This window comes from Dermacentor albipictus, chromosome 4 (genome assembly GCF_038994185.2).
Source record: "Dermacentor albipictus isolate Rhodes 1998 colony chromosome 4, USDA_Dalb.pri_finalv2, whole genome shotgun sequence".
NCBI lineage: Eukaryota > Metazoa > Arthropoda > Arachnida > Ixodida > Ixodidae > Dermacentor > Dermacentor albipictus.
Genome location: NC_091824.1, coordinates 62,292,682 through 62,305,748, shown reverse-complemented (window position 1 = coordinate 62,305,748; position 13,067 = coordinate 62,292,682). Strand labels below are relative to the sequence as shown.

The 13,067-nt window shown below is 47.9% G+C and overlaps 1 protein-coding gene across 2 annotated transcripts in view; it reads left to right on the top strand.

Annotated features, from left to right (window-relative positions):
- Nucleotides 1-13,067, top strand: part of LOC135896415 (uncharacterized) — a 203,325-nt gene that overhangs the window by 62,955 nt on the left and 127,303 nt on the right. The gene's annotated exons all lie outside the window — the stretch shown is intronic.

Sequence of the window (13,067 nt, the reverse complement as noted above, 5' to 3'; positions counted from 1 at the left end):
AAAAACGGTTCTGATATACTGGTAGATGTTTCGAGGTCGTTTAGTTATGGTCAATGCAACTTAGTGACAAGAACTTTCAAATCTTAAGCAGAACGTGCCGAACCTAGAACGTTTGGAATAAATTTGGCGCTGGAGATTGTTTGCCGCACCCTGAAACGTCAGGCCGCAAGCGTGACTGCACTGTGCTTCTGTGGACAGTTTGCTTCCACTAATGGCAAACGACAAGGACGCTAATCTTTAGCGTCACCGCCCAGCATTGCGTGCAATGCATGAGGTGCTTATCTACTAGTGTTCCTTAACTTCCGTGCCAAGAACGTGTCTCACTCGTCTCTGCGCTTCCTGCAAAATATGATAGTGCTGAGTCTCGTTCGTCCAGGGACTTCCTGTCGTCTACTGAGCGCCACACACGAGCGGTGGTCGTTTCGTCTGTTTGTGCGTGAATGCTGCGCTAATACACGGCACTATCGCGTTTCGCCAAAAAGATATTTTTTGAAGGCCCACTTGACGGAATGCAAATGGGTAACTCTGGCTCTCCTGAGTTTTAAAAATGGCAGCACGGAGTAAGGCTGCTGCAGCGATGGCGGCCGTTACCATGGGGGAACCTGCGGCCTGTTTGAACGTTTCGTTCCCCTGAAGTGACCAATCAGACCTAGAAAGCTCTAGTGAGTGGTGTTCAAAGTTTAACTTAGTACTAACGATTGCGAGAAAAATTTTGAGCCTCCGTCGACTTCGTTCACGGGGACCCGTTCCGACAAAATCGCTTTGACGCCGGCGCTTCTGCGATATCCCTTTTTCCAGGTCGTGTCTGCTATAACGCTTGGCATGTGTAATAACGAAAGCACGCTTGACTTCTATTCCAAGAAGTATCGTGCTTCGTATAGACTGCATCTATGACCTTGCCTATAAGCAAGTCAAAAACATGAAAAAAAAATAATTGACAGTAAAAGCGAACAATAAATGAGGCGTAGTGAGGTTTTATTTTAATTTTATTTTATCTCGATTGTTTGAGTGTTTGTTAGAGCTGGCCTATCTTCGCTATGCGCATTTTCTGTCTTGTTTGCTGTTTTCTTTGTTTGCGCCGGCATATCTTTGTTATGTATACAATTTGTCTAAGAAAGAAAGAGTAGTGGGCATCAGCCACAATTCTAACCTTTCCTGACCGCACATTTGTTATTAGCAAAAGAAACTGCTCTTATTAAAATAATTAAAGCTTTTTTCAATGAATTAGTTATCAAATATTCATAAATTTTGGTGATTTTCTTCAAAAGGAAGTTGCTGCGGAAAGAATTAAACAAGTTCTTTATTATAAATGCGTTATCGCTTTCAAAGTACAGTATTCTCTCGAGCTGGTTAAAAACCTTAATGGTGAGTTTTCTTGACCATAGAAATCTATATCAGTCTGCTTCTTGAGCTTTCCTTCTACTGCATGTACGTCTCAAAGCGAAATAATAATAATTTATCACGTCTAACCACACCCGACACACACTGTTGCCAAAAGGTTACCGGAAACATTAATGCGGCCCAGTGCTAACGCAGATATGGCGAATGTTAACTCCAAACAGCGCGAACGGACGAGTACAGAAACAAAATAACCGTAATAGGACTAGCGCTGAGGTTGCGTCATCGTTCTTGTCTTCGTGCCTTCGCGCTGCTTCAAGTTACATTCAAGACGAACCAGCTCGCCCAAATCAAATTTGTTGCCACTGCAGATTTTTTGCGGGCCGCCTCGCAATCTATCGAGACAGGCGGTAGCCGATGTCACCGACGTTCCTCACAGAAGGCTACGGATTGCGTCGTTTGCGCCATCGTACGGGACTTCCGTTGCTCGTCACTGTAGCGTACACGTCCCCGTTCCCCCTTCCAGATTTCGCGAAGCGTTCGGGTGATTTGGATGAAGTCCGTCGCATCGAATCAATCGGCAGCGACTAATAGAACGGGGGAGAAGACGCACACGCACACTTCGCGTTCTCTGATGCATCGAGGTCAAGGGCGACGAAGCTGGCCACAGTGGTCGCTTGCAGCTCCAGTGTTGCTGAGCGTTTGAACGAGCCATTTTCTCCGGGACAGCTAACATTAGACGCTTTTAATGGCTTCCACCGATTTATCAATAACAGCAGCAGCGGCAGCAACTACGGAAGCGCAGTCTCGTGGCGTGGCTTCGCTACTTATCCTGGCGTATCGAGCATTTTGATGATGAATTGCCCGGCAGCTGTAATTATTGGCTGTGACAAAACCATTTGATCACATGGCGGACGTCTGCATTCTGCACAGTGTTGTTAGATAGAAGCTGAAAGGAAGGTAGGGAGGGGCATGTGGGAGTGGTAGTGTTGTTTATTGAACAGACTTAGCTTCATACTAGCCTTTTAGTGTGGTGAAGGGAAACGATCGTTGAGCTGGTAATTGAGGAAGCTCGATTTCGAAGAGGGCTTCGCATGCATGATTAAATAGGGCTGCGAGGACCCGCATCGAAAGGCTTAAAAAAGGAACATGGCCATGCGGCATTAGCATATTTAATGCATGTGATGTGCAGATGTGTTTTAATTCACTAGCAACATAAGAAATAAAGTTTCGTCAAATAACTTCAATGATATTTTAAACTGTAATGTGTATAATAAAAACTAAGCCCAATACTTATATGCTTTCTAACCGAAAATCAGGCCAGATGGAAATATTAAGAAAAATGTCCTGTGTTGGAAGATCAAGATCGCACAATATTTATTATCAGACGTTTAGATTGGACAGCTGTATTTTGATTAATGCTATTTTAAATTTAATATAACAGACATAACGGGCACACGTATACCGCAAGTTGAGATTATTGGTTCCCTCTGGTTTAAGGCTCTACAACGAATTCTTTACTCGTGATCTTACAGACGACTTCAGGGCTGTTAAATATTACTCGAGAATTTCGCCCTCTTAGAAAATCTCTTGTACAATAATTGAGCAGATCAAGAATAGTGGCAGTGAATGTACTTAGCTCCTTCTTTTTTTCTTTTTTTCACGGCAAGTAGTTCAAATCGTTTCAATGGTCAACCAGTGTACAGCGCTCTGAGCTATATATATATATATATATATATATATATATATATATATATATATATATATATATAGACAACAGTAGAAATACACAGGGTCGTTAAAAACTTATTTGCAGTTGATATAGTTGTAACCATGGTGATGTAAAAACTGCGCGATCTTGCTAAGGTACACGCTGTAAATATTTATCGCGAGCCTAATGCAATGCCTGCACCCAGAGCTACCAGTATGCTAGTGAATATTAATTCATTCGGCCCCAGTGACCCATGATGTTACCCTACTCCATTTTGTCGATGGATTCTCCTGCAATACATGCTCGCCACAGCGTTCGTCAAGAAAACATGGCTACGGTTGCGCCGAAAACGGGCTGCGATTTCCTATGCAAAAGTAATTTCGGTCAGGTGAGGTAATTCAATGTCAGCCATACTTCCATCACATCGCTCCTCACAATTTTCTGCCATTATCGACTGCCTTCCCTTCCCTTGGCATTTGTATGCATAAGATGGAATCAGCGGGAAAAAATGAGGGGTAATTGGAGGTCGCTGGGAGAAGCCTTCGTCCTGTCGGTGAACGTAAACATGCTGCTGCTGCTGCTGATCATGATGATGACGATGACCATTACAATATTACTTCCAAAGGCGACCACACTACACTTTCCTTAATAAAGAACTCAAAATACATAATTTATACATCTTACACAGGGCGGATATTGATGGACGTATTCCTGTGAACCACAGCCGTCTGAAGCCGTATGAATGCGTTGAAGTTAGCTCTGGCGCAGTTCTCTGCAGCAAAGCACAAAGCACGCTTTACGGAAATGTCTGCGACGATGAAACAAATGAAAAGATGCAGTCTCGTGCACGGACGATTTAGAAAGAGGACCACAATACACTGACCCAATCAATAATAATAATAATAATAATAATAATAATAATAATAATAATAATAATAATAATAATAATAATAATAATAATAATAATAATAATAATAATAATAATAATAATAATAATAAAGAAAATACAAGGAGACGAAAGCAAAAGCGTGCAACCCGTCTTCAAGCGCGGTGAAGGAACGAGCGAGCGAGTATGAGGGGGAAAGTGAAACAAGAGAGCGTAGTTAGTATCAGTTTTATTTTTTTATGCGAAAGCATTAAATGGCCACTGAGCGAGAAGGCCGGCGTCGAAACGGCACCGTAAGCAGCGAAACGGCACCTAATTTCCCACTGGCTGCGACGCCACGTCCCGGATGCGCCTGGACGTAGCAGAGCGGGCGAAAGGGGACACGTGCTACCCTGATGGCACACCAGATGTTGCGCCAGAGGCAGAGGGCATTGCCGTGACATCACTTCACTCTCGATCTCGCTATCAGAAACCTGTGTTATCCGCGCCTTCCTTGTCCGCGCCAGCCCTCGCTTAGGTAATCTTCGCCTCGTTAATTGCTATAAAGGAATTGCTGTATAAAAGCAGAATGAATTAGAAAGCCAGAACGTTGGCGGTAGTGAGTTTGAAGCCTACGACCCCACGCTCAGGAGCCGAGAGTCTTATCCACTGGGCTAAAGCAGCGCCTCCTAAATAGCAGGCTGTGCACTTTGCTTTATCAAATCATGCTACTTGGACCGAAATTTCCATTGCCAAGCCCAGCTTGACGAAAACGGTGACGTCAAAATCACCGCGGCTTACTCGGGAGAGTCCCCATTAGATTCTATGGCAGTCGGGCAAGGTAACATGACGTCGCCGATCGAAGTGGACCAGCCTTGTGCTATATTGGGGCGCTACAACGTAAGGCTATTCGAAAATTTTGCATTCTAATTCTGCAACCAGCCCTCCACGATTGGTGACAAACTTTTTGGGTTACACCCACTTCACCCTTCTGCTACGCGACATCATGAAAACCGCGAAAACGTCCCCTATGATATGGTGTGCGCACAGTGATTATGCATGATCAGACCGAATGAAAAAAAAATAGTTATTTCTGATTCGACGCCTTTTTCGCCTTTAGCACTCTGCTATTTGTCAAACGTTTTCGGGCTGCACCCACTTGTGTGTCTGTCACGCGACGTCACAAAACCGCGACAACTAACCGCGTCGAAGTGACGTGTGCGCATTAAACACGTCATAATACGCCGTACAAAAATGTTTTTTTTTTCTGAATAACCGGGAGACTGCCCTGTTCCGAAGGGAAAAGATGGCTGCCCGCGTATCACACTCTCACTAGCAGCTTGGAGCTGCCGTGGGGCATGAATTTATTTGCGCATAATAAATTTCTTTGCTCGGCAGTCTAGGGTTATCGAGCCCTCTCGGCGCGTATACGACATTGCTCTGCCAACTCTTCTTTGCTGAAGATACGACCTGACGGCATTTTTAACCTTCTGTTGCACACCGCCGCGATTTTACGCCAGCCACCGCAAGCTAAGTAAGCGGAAGTCGACAAATCGAAGACACTGGCACCACCCTTTTCGTCCGGTTATCTAATTTCACTGTGCCGGGTCGGCCCCATCCAAACCCTTCCCAGTTAAGAACGTGCTCCTGGCCTCTTGTCAGCCAATTTGATAAGAAAATCTGCTCATTGTAGACAATGCCATTCGCGTTGAAGGCAAAAAACGTGGCCTCCTATAAACGAGGAGTGCGTTTTATTGTGGCTTTCTAAACAACGCCGCGGGTTACCACCCAATGCTTGCGTCAGTGGTTACGTAAATTTGATGTCAGGAGATTGGAACAAGAACATATTAAAATAGCTTTACGTTATAGGGCCCCACGAGGCATAGTCCAAGCGTCTCAATGCGTTCACTTGACGGATCAGCGGCGTTCAATTGGAAATGAATGCTTTCGCATTCACAACTCATAAACAATGCTCAGGTGTCTTGGATTTTTTGGAAAATACAGGCAATATTTCGTGGCTCACATCTGGTACCGTTTACTCACTCAGAAAGATGCGGGACAACTTAAAAAGTTTCTAACATTAGGCGTTCAGAAATTGCATAAGGGCAAAGCTAAGGTATCCGTTCAAGGCCTGAAACATTGCTATGACGCACGCATTACCTTCCTGCAGGGAGAACACACCCGCAAAAATATTAAGGTAAATCGGGCGAATAAAAAGCAAGCCTTGCACAGACAAATGGGGGAAGCGAGTTTTCACCGCGCTTTACCACGGCGGGACAAAATTTGTCTTTTAAGCACAAGTCGTGTCTACACGTTCGCCGTAGTACTCGATGTTGGGAAAGGGGAGGTGCGAGGGGAGGACCAGAAAAGAGTGACAAAAACAACAACAACAACAAAAAGGAAAAGTGATGAAGCGACGAGCATCGCCCGTGCCGACCTCTCACGTGCTCTTGTAACACACCGAGATGGGAAGGAACGCCCCGCGGTACAGGCAGGCGACTTTTGTCGCATACTGCCCTTGCGGACGCTCGAAACCACTGGTGCCAACCGGACGCAGCGCAGGCTACCTAACAAAAACAGCGTCAAGCTTCCACCGAGCTAAATAACACCCCAGAGAACCGTACAAGCGAGAGGGACGCGGCTAAGGGAACTTTTAGCGTTGCGCAAGAACGGGAGGCGTTTTAGTTTCTTGCTCCGTCGGTTCGATTTTCCCATCTTTTTTTCTATATTAGGCCGGTGTACAGCCGAGTAAGACAAGGAATCAGTGGAGGAGCTCGGACGACGCCGTCGAAGCCATCTGCTACCAAGCGACCTCCCACCCCCCGGCCAGTAACAGAGTCGGCGGCGGCCAATGGGGATAGTGTGTCGCCTGATGACGGACGAGGTCGCGCCTACGACCCACAGGAGAGAGCTTAGGCAGAAATGGACCTTCCTAAGTGCACACCCTTGTCGCGGGGGCCGCACGACGCACGGCGGCCGCAGTTCCCAAGACGTAAATGCTTCGTCTCTTCTCCAGAAAGAGAAAGCGGCACCCGGAGAACAGTGCCGGACAGAGGCGCGGCGGTAGACGCGATTTTCGTTCGTTTGCCGTTTCTTTGCTGCGTGTTCCTCCCCGCAAAAGCAGGCAGCAGGGGCAGCACGGAACTCCACAGAACTACTGCAGCCGCTGAGAATGAAACTCCTTTTGGTCGCGTGGTCCTAAGGAAAAGCGTGACGGATGAGTACCTGAGAGGCGAGCAACGAAGAGGAAGCAGTTGAGGAGCAGGAGGAAGTGAGAGCAGTGAGAGTTGAATGAGGGGCTCTGTTACTCGGTGTAAGTTCTAATGAGCCGAAAGGTCATCCGTAGGCGGTCGTGCGATTCGTCGGAGTGGCCAGTTGCGTCGGATACTCCGATGCCAATGACCATCTGAAAAACAAAGCAGACGACAAAAAAACAAGCAAACAAGCAAACAAACAAACGAACAAGGCAGGCGGAACCATGAATGAGGAAAGGACCGGCCTTGCGACGGCAAAAAATCTCGCGCTTAGACCGACCAGCGTGAAGCGCGAACGGTAAGTGTGCGGTAAAACTAAATCAAGAAAAAAGTGACTGCCAGCCTCGAGAAACAAAACTGTAGCAAGTGAATGTGAGACTTGCGGATTGCATCATTCATTGAAGGCTTCGATGCTAATGAGATTTTGCTAGACGAGCCGGAGGGACATGGAATGTCAGCTCTGAATTAACGCAGCTGCCGAGACGCAGGACGCAAATGGAGCAGGAACACAGTTAAAAAAACATGTAGAGTGAAATACAAGCCGGCTTATACATGCGTCCAAGGGGCGTATGCAGAGTCGTAAATGTGCGCGATTAGTGCTTGCGGTAGTCTTTCGAGATAGGAATCTGAGTGAGATGAAAATATGCAAGTTAAATGATCAATTTCGCTCCAAACACGCTCACACATTACTTTTGTGAGACGGAACACGCTCTCACCAAAAGTCACCTTCGAAGATGAAAAGAAAGAAAGAAATGGTTCGCCGTAACGGCTTTTGTGGACATCTTGACTCGCTTTCATGCGTAAGTAGTAGTCGTGGCTTGCGTTGACTTTGCCTGTCAGAACACGAATACATGTGGGATCAAGTTCACTGCCGGCAAGCAGTGGAACTTTGGGAGCAATTCTCGCGTCAATATTCGGAACCGATTGAAGTTTGTGCTGAATAGTTCTAGGCTTCTTGTGTTGAATGGTACTGAAAGATGTTTTGCGACGAATGCCAAACTGCTGGCACCAAGAGAAAATCAAAGCGAGGGCTCCGCCCATGTGATTTGGAGGAGCACACGTCATGGCATGCCTATAGCAGTGCCTAGCTAATGGGCACCCGCCAGAACAAATGCGATCGTAGGGGGGGGGGGGGGGGGGGGGCTGGTGTCTTTAAGAATGTGCTTGTTGAAACACTCGTGTGAAGCGCTTAATGTGTGAGAATATCAAAAGAAGCGCTGACTCATTTAGGACGCAGAGAGGAAGCAGAGGACAGAATACAGCTGAGGCGCAAGATTCATCCAACGGAAAGGAGATGGAGTGTGAGAAATGGTGTAGCCTCCAGTGTTTCGAAGCCTAATGCCATCGCTGTTTGATACTGAACGAAAGTGCTATTTGCTTTGATTCATGAAATGGACGCAACCATGAACAGTTTTCTTTTCGTTTTTCGCTATACATCTCCAATACGACGCGTCTACGCGACACTCCGCCATGCCGGGGGACGAAGTAGTTTAAAACTTGGGGGTGTGAATGCACAAACAGCCATCACTACGAGTCTACGAGAAACTACGCCTGCAGGCGTAGTTTCTCGTAGACGAAAAAATACGCCTATATCTCGAGAAAGGCACGCCGACAGGCTTGCAGCATAAGCAAGCGTTGGGGCGCGAGCTGTATAACCGCGAGTGACGCGTCAAACATCATTCCGAAGCTGAAAAAAGAACAAACAAGAAGCCGTACTCGATTCCTTTTGCAGCCTCCTCGAAACATACAAGCACGCCTCGCCGAAAATAGGTGGCGATTCGAAGGAAAACGTGTTCCACACCGCATCGGTCGAGCCGGCACTGCTACGGCCTCAATAAAACAGGCAAACGCGAAAATGACAGCGGCACTCCACGTCTGTTCGCGCTCCAAGCATCGGTGTTCTGGGGCACAGCAAACCTCAGCCGGCTCTCTGAATAACAGCGGCGGGGTTTTAGAGCCGTTGTGGCTCCGAAAGGGTGCCACGGCAAACAGGCACTTTTCTAAGGATCGGGCTGCGTTTTAGGCTGGCTCTTTCCGTGCGCTGCCTTTGTTGTTTTGCCGCTGTCTTTACTTCAATATCTTTTTGTTTGTTTCTGTCTTTCTTCCCAACGAAAACAGGTGGTTGCGGCAACGTGCTATCAAATACGGCCTAAATGAGCTTGCGCCTGCAGAAAAATAAGAGCATTAAAATAAAAACCGTGAGAAAGAAATGGCTTGTTTTTTATTTCTTATCGTGTAATGGGTCCCCTTAAAAATAAGTTTTTTTTTTTTTGCGCACTCGTATGCGGCTTGTGCTTCACATCATCGCGCGAGCGTAGAAACAAGCAACAGGAAAGGGAAGGGACGCCGCTTCTACTCTAACGAATGGCTCTTCATACACTAGGAATGGCTATGGGGATACGCACCCACGTTATGCGACTTTTGGCCGACTGCTTTTCCGTCAGAGTTTGCGGTTCTCTCTCCGAAAAAGGAAAGATCGCCCCTCAGCAAGCAATGAAATATACAGAGGAAGCTGAAAAAAAAACATGTTCGTTATAACTGGTGACATTCGTAGGTGCGGACGCCACCGTGTGCCGTGATGCTGTGTAGTTTAACAGCGTCAGGAAACTCGGGTCCATTGCGAATTATTATGTTTAAAGCTGGACGAAAACAGAACGGAACGCAAACATGAACGCACGCACGCAGACAGAAATTAAATACAACAAGCGCGTGCTTGTTTGCGTTGTTGTCCCTGTTTTCAAGGAAAACCTCTATTTCCGCTCCCTCGGCACATTACTTCTTTCCATTCAGGAGTTAGTGTACATTTTTGTGCTCATTAGAAGGCAAGAAAGTGAGGACAAAACCGAAAAGAGTTGAAACGACAAACAAATTTCATTTCCTTAACGTGCGCGTCTCCTCCTGTCCTCCCGGCTGCCATTACGGCTTCGCTACCCCACCCTTAAAATTTCGTGCTATTCTGAACTCGGTCTGGACGCCTACAGATGTGCCCGCTTCTGTTGCTCGTACTGCCGGCGTTACGGCGCAGCTTGGGGGTGCCATTAAAAACTCAGTACTTCGTGGCATGGGATAAGAAAAAGAAAGAGAGAGCACAAGAGCTTTTTTTCGATAAATGAATGGAAGCGCACGACACTGCATTTCTCGCGCAGAGTTCAAAAATGCGAAAAGGAAGTATGAGAAAGAAAGAAAGATCACTCGTTGAGGGATACTACAGCGTCTACATCATCTCAAGAGGAAAACCGGGATGTTAGTATCATATGTATACACCGCTTTCCCCTGGAATAAAGGATTTGCCGACCACGGTGGCTGAATGAATATGTGACATCCTGCTGCTGGCTAACAGGTCAAGCGTTCAGTTCCGGGTAGCATCGTGGCCGTATTACGACTGGAGCGGAATGCAAAAACGCACGTGCAGCCACGTATGGGTGCATGCTTCTGAGGAGCGCGAGGTGGTCGAAAGTGACCTCACCTGCAGGGACATGTAGGGCGAGCTGTTGGCGCCGCTTGCTAACTGCAGACAACAGAATAGGCGTAAGGTGTCATCCGACGGACTACCTCATTATGCTGCATTCAATTTCGTTTGCTTGAAATTGCTTTGCCGGCAAGTTCACTTTGTCCGCTTTGTCAGCTTTCCAGCTTTTAGCACGTACTGTACTTTCTTTACCGTCGAAAAGAGAGAAGAAACTTCTTAAATGAGTGAGTGAGTGAGTGAGTGAGTGAGTGAGTGAGTGAGTGAGTGAGTGAGTGAGTGAGTGAGTGAGTGAGTGAGTGAGTGAGTGAGTGAGTGAGTGAGTGAGTGAGTGAGTGAGTGAGTGAGTGAGTGAGTGAGTGAGTGAGTGAGTGAGTGAGTGAGTGAGTGAGTGAGTGAGTGAGTGAGTGAGTGAGTGAGTGAGTGAGTGAGTGAGTGAGTGAGTGAGTGAGTGAGTGAGTGAGTGAGTGAGTGAGTGAGTGAGTGAGTGAGTGAGTGAGTGAGTGAAACTGTGTTTGCTTGAGCCTGCTTTAAATATACCTGAAGAAAATAAGGAAAACCTTCTTTGAAGGAAGGCAGAGAGGTCGTCCTGAGCCACCTCATTCTACCCTCTATTCTGCGAAGGGGAAGGGGGTACGGGGACGTAAAGATGTGATGGGGGATGCTGAAGACGACATAGACGTGGGATGCGCAGCGGTGCAAGCAAGTTCATCATCCTGATTATTGTAGAGAATGTCCAAATATGTTATTGAAGAATGTCGTCCAATACTCGACTGCGTTGCAGATCTAGGCCGCAGGGCACTAACTTAAATGAAGATCCAGAGAAAGGCGCTGAAATAAATGAGGGGCACTTTAAATACAGGCAAGCACTTGGCTACACCACGAGGTTTTTGGCAGACGACTCAAAACTGTGCAGCCCACCCACACTCACCGCTTCCAGCAATTACTTCTTTTGCAGGGCCCACGGTGATTGCCATTCCGAGCGACTCGAGAGACTCCATCACTTCACTCTCTTTCTCTTTCCTTTTCTTTTTTTTTTACAGAGGAAGACAGCATTCTTCTGGTGCCGCACTTAAGTTCCTCGCGTGTCCCTACTCTCCCTTCCGCCTTCTCGCGCACTTCCTCGACGCCTTCGAGCTCCGTTGTGTCCTCCGTGGCAAACGCTCATGAGGAAACCGAGACGGGAACAAGGAGAGAAACGTCGGAGGTCGAGAGAACAAGTCCAGAAGGCTCATTAAAGCGACAGCTGTGCCGCATGCGAGATCAAGTCGCGGGAGGGTGCTGGCGGCAGCGGCTGGAGGGGCGGGGGGGTCGCGAAGGGGTGCTGAGCAATAAAATGTCCGCGATTGTTGAAGCGCGTTGCCGTACACGGCGCGGAGGAGCGGCAGGCTATGTCCGACGGCGTCGTCGGCGACGCGCACGTGTATTTGATGGAGTTTTTACTTAGTATGCAGCACACTCGGCGTCTCCTTCTCTCGGTAGAGCGTCGCGGCTGGCCCCGTTTAATCTGCCGTGCTTCTTGTGCTGCTGCTGCGCGACCACTACGCGCGTTCGGTGGCCGACCTCATCTGGCCCTCCCTCCCTCCTTCCTATAAACCTAGTACCAGCTCCCTATTTTGCTTTTAGCAGGGGTGCGAGAAGTTCTGTTCTAACCATCGCCCCCCTCCCCCCCCCCTCGCCCCCCAAAGTCACCGTCCTCACCCCAACCCCTACTCCTTGCCGAACTTCGCCTGCTTCCCGATCCTCTGTTCCTCATCGAGCGTATAGGAACGACCTTTTCCCATTATTGTTTTCCGTAGCCGTACAGTTTCCTTCTCCCTTCCATGTTTTCTCCCTCCGCCCTAACTGCACAGCTCGCTGCATAGCCGTGGCTTTCAGATGGTAGGCGATGGCCTAGTTGTAAATAATGCGCGCCTGCCGCGGGTAAAACCCGATCGAATCGATTGGACAGCCTGTTCTCGTCATCTCGGTCGCAAGAGGAGCGCATTCTCGATATCTACCCGCCCGCCCACCTCGCCTCGTGTATCCGCCTCCCTTTCGGCCCGCCACTTGCTCTGCCCCGCACACCCCTGCGCTCAGCTAGGGCACTCTCGCCTCATTTGTTCTTGCTGTTGAGCATGACAATGGTCCACCTACGAGATGGCCAGCCTGTCTTGATGCCAGTTTTTCGCGTATAAGATCGATTGAAAGTGCCATGTGGAGCAAACAATTCGGGCCGATTATCATATCATCTGCGCTCTTAGTAAAGAGCACGCCAAACATCCTGACTTGATGAGCGACCTGCGCATCGATCGGTGTCACTGAAGTTTAAGTGCCACTATACCGATCGTTTATTCAATACGATGCGTTCCGTTTCACCATGTCGCAGCGCTACTATGTCGGTGCTCTCTGGAAGCATTGGATACGAGGACCGCCCGTAAGTTATGGCCAAGG